The sequence below is a fragment of the Otolemur garnettii genome, unplaced genomic scaffold (assembly GCF_000181295.1).
Source record: "Otolemur garnettii isolate 467f Iridium unplaced genomic scaffold, OtoGar3 scaffold00248, whole genome shotgun sequence".
NCBI lineage: Eukaryota > Metazoa > Chordata > Mammalia > Primates > Galagidae > Otolemur > Otolemur garnettii.
In genome coordinates this window covers 219,802-229,958 of record NW_003852643.1, presented here as the reverse complement: position 1 = coordinate 229,958, position 10,157 = coordinate 219,802, and the positions used below count along the sequence as shown (strand labels likewise).

The 10,157-nt window shown below is 39.5% G+C and overlaps 1 protein-coding gene and 1 long non-coding RNA gene across 8 annotated transcripts in view; one reads left to right on the top strand and one right to left on the bottom strand.

Moving 5' to 3' along the window:
- MORF4L2 (mortality factor 4 like 2) overlaps positions 1–8,411 on the bottom strand; it is a 19,230-nt gene extending 10,819 nt beyond the window's left edge. For 2 of the 7 annotated variants that reach the window (XM_012813187.2, XM_012813188.2), the window contains exons 1-2: positions 8,345–8,411; positions 5,522–5,611 (exon numbers count right to left, since the gene is read on the bottom strand). The gene's annotated coding sequence lies outside the window, so the exon portion shown is untranslated. Of the gene's footprint in view, positions 1–5,521; positions 5,949–6,957; positions 7,070–7,141; positions 7,233–8,344 lie in introns of those variants that run through there. The other 5 variants (XM_012813186.2, XM_012813189.2, XM_023508437.1 and 2 more) reach the window with 4 other exon arrangements.
- Positions 7,696–9,603, top strand: LOC111722410. Its single transcript, XR_002771222.1, has 3 exons — positions 7,696–7,846; positions 8,734–8,860; positions 9,552–9,603. It is a non-coding gene; the product is annotated as an uncharacterized LOC111722410 (long non-coding RNA).
- The last annotated feature ends 554 nt before the right edge of the window (positions 9,604–10,157 follow it).

Below are 10,157 nucleotides of genomic sequence, written 5' to 3'. Positions count from 1 at the left end.
GAAGTCGAGATCAGCCTGAACAAGAGTGACCCTGTCTCCAAAAAAAAAAAAAAAAAAAAAGAAAAAAAAAAGGGCTGGATGCCTGTAGCCCAGTGGTTAGTGCGCTGGACACATGCACTGGGGCTGGGGCTGGAGGGTTTAAACCCAGTCCGGGCCTGCTAAACAAAACTAAACAAACAAAAAAAAGCTAGGTGTTGTGGCGGGTGCCTGTAGTCCCACCTACTAGGGAGGCTGAGGCAACAGTCACTTGAGCCCAAGAGCATGAGGTTGCCGTGAGCTAGGATACCATTGCACTTTACCAAGGGTGACAAAGTGAGACTGTCTCAATTAAAAAAAAAAAAAAAAAAAGATGGGCCGGCCCCATATTTGGAAGGTGGCGGGTTCAGACTGGGCCCTGGCCAAACTGTAAAAAAACAAACAAAAAAACTTACTAACAGGCACGATAGATCAGTCACGCCTGTAATCCTAGCACTCTGAGAAGCTGAGGTGGGCAGATCACCTAAGCTCACGAGTTCAAGACCAGCATGAGCTACAGGGAACCTCTCCCCAAACTCTGCCTCTAAAAATAGCAGGAAGTCATGATGGGTGCCTGTTATCGCATCTACTTGGGAGTCTGAGTTTGCTGTGAGCTATGATGCCATGCTCATGGTACTCTAAGGGCAGGGGTGACAAAATGAGCCTGTCTCAAAAACAAAAACCAAAAAACTAAAATTATCACAACCATATTATACAGCCATTTTGAGTTAACTGATAGTATATCATATGGGCATACCTTAGCTTACTTAACTACTCTCTGGAAATATCTGGTATGTTCCTCCCACTTTATTCTTTAATAACCAATTAAGACGTTTTTGGCTCTCATTTCCTATTACTGTTAAGACTCTCAGAAGCAGATTTAGTACGTCAAGTAGTTCACTTTTAAGGTTCTTAACATGTCAAATTAGTCCCCACATGTTGTACCAATTATTTCTAATCTCAGGCAGCATGTAAAAATGTTTATCATGCCTCATGCTCTGGTCAGCACTGGGATACATTTTATTTGCAAATTTGGTAAGAAAGACATGTTTTAGGTGTGGTTTGTATTTCTTTACCAGAAATGTTTTTAATGTTTCAAAATGAGGTTGGGCACTGTGGCTAATGACTGTTAACTGTAGCATTCTGGGAGGCTGAGGCAGGAGGATCCCTTGAGTTCAAGACCAGTTTGAACAAGAGTGGGAACCCTCTTCCCTATAAAATAAAAAAAAAATTAGCCAGGTGTTATAGATGGTGCCTGTAATTCCAGCTACTAGGGAGGATAAGACAGGAGGATCACTTCAACCCAGGAGTGTGAAGTTGCTGTGAGCTAGGCTGACACCATGGCACTCTAGACTGGGCAATAGTTTAAGACTGTCTCCAAAAATTTTTTTCAAAAATGTGTTAACTTTCCATTTATATTTCAGCTCTGCTCTTGTACTTTGCCCATTTATTTATAATTGGTTCTTAATGATTTCATTTTTTTTTGCCAAATATTTCCCCCAGGATGTTATTTCAGTGTTAAGATTTTAAACATTTTATGTGATTAGCTGTATAAGCTTTTCCTTCCATTTTATGCTTGAAAATTAAGACATTTTATGAATTTCATATTTTAATTCCTTAATCCATCTAGAATTTGTTAAGTTATGAACTGATAATCCATATTCTTTCCCAAGTAATTAAATTTTGTGGTATCATTTCCTTTGTATGCCTATAAAAACCAATCTATATAAAGATGTGGGCATTCTTCCCTTACCACCCCCCCATGCCAGGAGTATCCTCTGAAGGATATGCATGCCTTCAAATCTCTTGCAGTACATATTCACACAAATAAAAACATTTTAAAACTCAACATGTTATGTATGTATGTGAATATATAACATGCCTTTACTTAATTTGACAAAAGTGAGACAAATTGCTCTGTACCTTGCTTTTCTTACTTATAATGAGTACATCTTTTAATGTCAGTACATACTCACCTCTTTTTAAATATCTATACCATTCTAGAACCTGTTAAATACCATAATTTAACCTTTCTCATGTTAATGAAGTTGTTTCTAACATTCCATTATTACATTAATGCTGTAATACACATCACTGTATAGATATGTTAGATTAGACCATTAGGTAAGTATCTATGAAGGATAAATTCCAAAAGGAACTATTCAGTGAAAGGAGTTTCTTATTACAACTTTGATGAGATAGAGCCAAATCCACATCAGAAATACCTATTTGAACTTGTACTCCCATCAAAAAAGTGAAAGTTCATTCTTTTACACCTTCAAAACCATTGGGTAAACATTTCTTTTTTTGAGAAAAAAAAAAAAAAGAAAGAAAAGTTTCTTAGGGGCCCAATATAACATGTAATGAGATTTTCATTTGAATTTGTATGATACTGAGCATTTTTCATAATTTCAATGGTCATCTATCTTTTCTTTTTTTTTCTTTTTTTTTTTTTTGAGACAGAGCCTCAAGCTGTCCCCCTGGGCAGAGTGCCGTGGCATTACAGCTCACAGCAACCTCCATCTCCTGGGCTCAAGCGAGTCTCCTGCCTCCGCCTCCCAAGTAGCTGGGACCACAGGCGCCCGCCACAACGCCCGGCTATTTTTTGGTTGCAGCCGTCATTGTTGTTTTTTGGCGGGTCCGGGCTGGGGACTTGAACCCGCCACCTTAGGTGTACGTGGCTGGCGCCTTAGCCGGTTGAGCTATAGGCGCCGAGCCCATCTATCTTTTCTTATATGAATATTTGTTCCCTCTTCTACTAGGTTGTTCAAGGCTTCTTACTGTTTTTAAGTAGTTTTTTCCAAGTTGGAAATCTTTTTATCTTTTTCTCCCATTTAAGTGTTTCTATATATTCCAGTATCACAAATAGATCTGTCAATTTCCCCCTTTATGTCATACTTCGGGAAAATGCTCCCAAACCAATAATATAAAAATTGTCTTTCTATATTATTTCTTGGTATCTTTACAGTTTTCCCAAAATATACACTAACCCTTTTCCTAATATTCATTATTGAAGAGGCCATCCTTCCACCACTGATTTGAAATGCTATTTTATATCATTACAGATTCCCAGAAGGATATAGATCTTTTATTAGGTAATTTTTAAACGTATCACTGTCTCTAGGCCATCTGTCTGTCACAGTGTCACAAGTCATGTCTGATTGTTCTCACCAGCATTACATTGACTTAATTATCATATTTGAAAGGAATACATGTTACCCTAGAAAAATTATTTTCAACTAGTATGCCACCAAAATGTTTGGAGATCATTACATTATTTTTCAAAGAACAAATAATAGTAAATATATTTGTATACTCTTTTTTTACATCAACATAATTTAATTATGATGTGCAAGTGTACTGTGAGATAATATAAGGTTGAAAAACAATGCCCTAGAATAACCGTTGTGAATGGCCACCAATGCTGCCTGATGGGAGTATTATTTGAAGTAATAAAACATTGGAGTCAACCTAAAAGGCTTTAGTAGTGATCTGACAAAATAAAATATTTTCATGATGTGGACTATTATGCTAGTTAAAGGAAGCCACTGTGTAAGCAATTAGAATTCTATGAATGGCTACAAAAACATCTAAAATCACTTCTTGAATAAAAATAAGCCAGTTGCAAAACAATTCCTATAGTGTGACACTGTACTTACATAAATAAAAACACAAAACAATATTTTATATATATCCATATACATTTTTTAGACAGGTACATTAATCTAGTGATTTAGAAGGAAATAGAGCAATCTGGTAAAAGTGGTTAACTCTAAGTTAGAGAGTGAAAGAAATGGAGATGGTAAGGAAAAGAAACTGAGCTCTTTTTTTTTTTTTTTTTTTGCAGTTTTTAGCCAGGGCTGGGTTTGAACCTGCCACCTTTGGCATATGGGGCCGGCGCTCTACTCCTTTGAGCCACAGGCGCTGCCCTACTCTTACATTTTCTACAGAGATTATATTCACATACCAATTATGTGATTAAAATTTGTAATAAAATACATGTAGTTAAAATTCACGCTGACTTTCTGATCTATTCTTATTCATGGATCCCACACACAGCTCGAATTTTCAATTAATCATCATTGTATACTGTACACACTGTAGGCATACTATTTAGACTGGGTTTCTTCCCTCCCTTCCTCTAATTTCTGCCCATCCTCAGAGACACAGGTCAAGGTCCTTTTCCTTCTCGAAGCTTTCTGTTTCAGGCCACACTGGCCCTTTTTCTCTGAGCTCCTATTGGTCCAATAGCCTACCTCCCGATCTTTAGCTGGTAATCATTCTCTAAATGGCTTCATGTAAAGGGACTGTGTATCTACCCATCTAATGCATCTCTTCCACCAGGGCAGTGCCCTCCTCTGGAACCTAGCTTTCAGACGGAAGAAAAACAGGAAGGAAAATATAATGACTACATGAGAAAACATAGCTGTCATAAAGAATGTAAAACCTTCATTTATCTACGCATGCAAGCAGTGGGCCATTTGGGAATCTAAATACTACCACCTTTTGTGTACATGTCTGTCACAAATAAGTGTGAATAACATCTCATACAGTTTGCTGGAATTAACCTTTAAACGCACATATTTAATGCATTAAACCTTAAATGCACCATGTTAAATTACATCAATATAAATTTTCTCTTCTGGATCTTGAAACATTTCCTTTACATACAGGTTTTTTAAAAAAGTCTGAGACAAAGGAGGAACGATATAATAAAAGTGTTAACAGACTGAAGGTAGTTTGATCTGTTAGCTAAAATTATAGTTCCTGGAAATTTCCTCATAAACAAACAGGATCAATATACTTAAAACCTTTCTATATTGCTAGGACAAGCCAGAAGTCATAATTTCAAAATTCAGTCCTAGTGATAACTGCTGCTGCTGGAAAATGAGAGAAACCAACAGTATTAATTTTTTTTTTCTTACAATTCCAAAAAGGGATTATCCCATTGCTTTTAAAAGCATGTGTAAATATGTGTGTAAAACAGGATGTATTAAGAGCCATAATTATTATTAAAGCAAGCATTTGTATGTGTTAGGCACCATCCTGGTACTTTACATATAATTCCCTCAACAATCCTATGAAGCAGGAACTATTCTTATCTCATCTTTTATGTATGAGGAAAATTAGATATAAAATGAGTAACAATATTGCCTATGATCACACAGTTAAGTGGCATAGCCAGTACTTAAATTTAAGAAGTCAGTATTTGCTCTAAGTCACTATGCAGCACATAGGATGCTCCAAACAAAATAATATAATATATGGATCTGTGGAACGACCACAGGATATCAATTGCAGTTTCATTCTTCAAGGGATGTAAGATTACACAGTCTTCTGCTGCCAATGCACTTTCCATATTGAAAACACCAATGAATTTAGCTCTAACCTTCCTTTCCCAGAATTAGAGCACTGAATAATCTTCAAAATATCCCTGGGTAGTTAAGGAAGGTTATGTGGTGTTAACCTGTTTGAGAACTGAGGCCAGGAGAAGGGAAGCACTTACCCAAGATTCTGTAATCAGGGATGGTTCTGCAATCAGGATCAGATCTCCTGATCCCTACTGTAGAGCAAACTTAGCTTTTCTGACGGTGACCTAGAAGGTCATACAAAAGGACAGGAAAGGATATAAAATAAAAAGATATGAGACGATGGTTTTCTTCTCCAGCAGCCAGTGCAATCTTATTACACATAAAGGACCCAAAGATGATAAATAATATATGTGTGCTTCTTTTTCCTTTCTTGTTGCTCTATTTTCAAATTTATTATATATTCATATAATTTCTGATGAATGGATCTGTGGGTTAAAAAACCTTTTTATTGAGAAAAATTTCAAATGGATAAAAATATGAACGAAATAGTATTACAAACCAACAGGAATCCATCATGCAGCTTCAACAATTACCAACTGAAGGCCATCTTGTTTCATCTATAACCCCACCCACTGCTCCCCCCCCCCCTTTCAGCTCATGGAGTAGCTGACTTCTGTATTTTATTACAGAAAATTTCAAACATATACCAAGAAAAACATATTAATATAAGGAACCTCAAAGGCCTATCATTTAGATTAAACGATTATTAACTTAGGTCAATTTTGTTTCATCTATACCCCTCCCCATTTCCCCCTACCGCTAAGATTTTGAAGCAAATCCTAGTCATCAACGTATTTTGAAGCCAATCCCAGACATACTATTTAATCCGTAAATATTTTCGTATGTCTCTATAAAAAAAGACAACTGAAAAACAAAACCACAATACCACTATACGCCTAAAAAATTAATATCAATTCCTTAAAAAGGTACGAAATATCGAATCCGTGTTCAAATTTTCCCGATGCATTTTAATCAGATTTTTACAGTTGGGTGTTCGATTCAGGATCCAGACAAGGCCTACTTTTATCGCATGAGGTTTATCTACAGCTCGCTCTCCTTCTCCATCTCTAGCCCCCCCCCCCATTTTAACTTTCCAATATGGGAAAATTCCAATCTCTGCTATTTTGAGGCAATTCCCAGACAGCAAATTATTTCATCGGTAAAGATCGATATATCGCCTTTATATTCCTTTTTTTCCTAAGGAAGATGTTGATGGACAGAAAAGGCACTATAATGACCAAATTTACGTAATTTTAATTTTTTCTTATTCTGTTATGCGGATAGTTATTTCCATAACAATAGCTGTATCTTCAGAAGCCAGGCTTCCTATTACGTGCCTTATACGCACTATTATACAGTACACGTCTCTGAGGTAGATACTATTATTATCACCATTTTACAAACATGGAAACCGAGACACAGAAAGAACAGGAGCCTTGCCCGAGCAGGGCGTTGGCGAGCAGGAATTTGAATCCAGCTCTACCTTATTGTGAAGCCACTAGCTAATCCTATCTATACACGACGAAAAGAGGAAATCATCGACCCTTTCTCCCCACCCCCACCCCGAAACCTGAAACGAGAATCCAGTTCTTCCCAGCAGACGACGTGTGATCACCGCCGTTCCTCCAACCGCCATAGTAAAGCCAGGTTTCTCTGGCAACTGATATCCATAGGCAGACACGTCACCCTGGAGGCGGGTGTATGCCCTTCAGCCAATCACAATCGTCTTGTCTAAGTTTTAGAATGTTCCATACCCAAATGATTGGACGACCGCCCTCACGTCAGCAATGACACTTCGCCGCAGTAAAGGCGGGTGCTAGCAACCGGCGTCTTCACGGTTAAGGCCTAAAACAAACCAATCATCTTTCGCCTCTACTGCGGATTTCAGCCAATGACGTTTGCTCTCTTAGGTCCTTAGCCCGCCCTCCAAAAACGCGACAGTAGTTGGGTCATAAGTCTATAGGGCAGAATGTTCACGTGGCCTATTTTCACGACCCAGAGTTCCCCTGACCAGAGTTTTTCCTCTCTCTCTCTCTCTCTCTCTCTCTCTCCCTACCCACCCCCGCACAGGGAGGAATTATGGGTTTGCGTCTACCCCCCTCGCCGCCCCCCCCCCGCCCCCACTGGGAAAGGAAGTGTCTACGTGGCCTGCGGAAATAGGATAGGCGGAAATGAGCTCAGGTTCCAGCGAGTGGGGAAGCGCGAGGTCAAAGCTAGGGCCACGCCCCCGGGCCTGTTGCGCAATTCTTGGAGCAGGAGGAAAAAAAGGCGCAGTGGGAATTTTGATGGGCGTGTGTGAGCGGGGGTGGTGAATTTCACGGGCTCAAGGAATTAAGACCCGGGTGCAAGTACGCGAACTAGCTCGCGGGGTCCCGGGTTTGGGGCATGCTTGCGCACCAGCCCTCGTGGCGCCTGAGGTGGTGGGTGTGCGCAGGCGTGCGCCCCTGGCGTTGAGAATGGTGAGAGACGTTCCGCGCGGATGGCACGCGCTGCGCGCGCACGCGGGATGGGGGTGGGGTGGGGGTTGGGTAGGGGTTGGGTAGGGTGGGTTGCTCTATATAGGTTTTCTACTTCTGTTACCATGCTTAAAACCGTTCTAATGAGGAGGAAAATAATTAAGGCGACCATTAACATCAATAAAGGGGCACTGTTAAAAATATGTTGATCTTCCCCGATTTAATTTTAGGCCCTAAAAATACACTTTCTATGTTTTTCTCTGTGCCCTAATCTGTTCTAATTTCCAGCCTTCCAATGGTTAAGAGCCAAACCCTCCCATTCCCACATTAGCAGCTCCAAGGGGAGGCTTCTTTCAACTTCCTTAGTATCCTCCCTCTCCCTCCCCGAGTTGCGTAGAAATTTCCTGGCACAAATACATTTTCTGGTGAGTAGATCTACATATGACAGCCTTACTCTCTGCTAGGGACTCCCAATTTCTGTGGAGGCTGAGGCTCTCTTACCTTTTTGTCTCAATCTCCACACACAGTGCCCTTCTGCAGGCAAATACGCACTCTGTTAGCTTTCCAGAAGGTTCTCTGGGTGAGGTTTATACCTCTGGAATCGGCCACCAGATGCCGCCAAATCCCGGCAAAGGATTGGCTGATGGACCCTGGGATCATGCGATTTTTGTTCTCCTTCCCCCCATTCTGATTTGCTGAACTCTCCAAGCTATAGAGGTCATGTATATGTTTCACTCCTACGGAAAAGTACAATCAACTTCTGTAAAGGGACAAATTAGACAGGGAACTGCGACCCAGTATATTTTTGCTCATTTCTTTACAACTTACCTTACTGAAAAAATTTCCTTTCTCCATCCTTCTCTTCCTTTGTCTTTGCCTTTTTTCTTTAGAGTTAATGAATTGATCTCAGGCACTGATGCCGATGGAGATGCTAACCCTTTTTGCTTACCTTCTTTTCAAATGCTCACCACTTCCTCAAATGGAAAATACGGATAGCTGTTTTCCCAATTAGTAAAGGTAGGTCAGAACTCACAGGTAAAACTTGGACTCTCTTGAAAACTGACCTTTCTTTGCTCTTCAAGTTTTTATCAATATGTGTGTTTGCACCCTATTTTCTGTAGTACTGCTAAACTTCATTGTATCTTTGGAGTCAGAGACCTAATTGTAAACCTTACTTCACCACTTCCTATTCCTGTGATCCTGAGCAAACAATTTATGTTCTCTGATCCTCAATATTTTATGTATTTTCTGTATTTTAGATGCTGTGTTATATCCTTCACATAGATACTCTTTTATTCTTCACAAAATCCTTATTAGATGGACACTACCAAATCAAAATCAAATGACAAAAATTATACTTCATTATCAATCATGTGTACTTGTATACACACACAGACACACACACACACACACGCACATATGCACATGGCAGGTTTCACCCCAAATCTTTTGAATCGGAAATTCTTGTGGTGGAGTTTGGCAATCTGTGCTATTACCAACTGTTCCCTTGATCTCAGTGCACACTGAAGTTTGAGAAACACTGCTTTGGAGAGCAAAAATTCAATGCTTATTTTTGTACACACCACTAGAGGGTACTACAGAATGCAAAGCAACATAATACTATGCTGTTTTCAGACACCCTGAATATTATTAATCCCGTTTTACAGATTAAAAACTGATGTATAAAGGTGTCAAATTACTTTTCCAGTGCACGCAACGAATATGGGAACCAGAATTTGAATATTACCAGCCCTGAGTCCAAGTCTGTAACAGTAAGTACTCTGTTCTACCATATTAGCATGTTGTTCTGGGCCTCAAAATACATTATAGATATCTTGTTCCCTGCTTTGTTGAATGTTGACTGAAATGTCAAGAGGACAGGAAGGGCTGGCGCATTGGCTAATGCCTGTAATCCTAACACTCTGGGAGGCTGAGGCGGGTGGATTGTCTGTGCTCACAGGTTTGAAACCAATCTGAGCCAGAGGAAGACTTCATCTCTAAAAATAGCTGGGCATTGTGGTGGGTGCCTATAGTTCCAGCTACTTGGGAGGCTGAGGCAAGAGAATCGCTTCAGCCCAAGAATTTGAGGTTACTGTGAGCTGTGATGCTACAGCACTCTAACAAGTGCAACAAATTGAGACTCTGTCTTCAAAAAAATAAAAAAGAAGAAGACAGGAAAGTAAACCAAGGAGATGGAAATATTTTAACATTCATAACCTTTATCATCTCCATTCTGTAATAGGATATTATTTCCCAGATGTTCTCTCTACTCTGCAGTTATCTTTTTTTTCTTTTCTTTAGTTTATGTCTGATG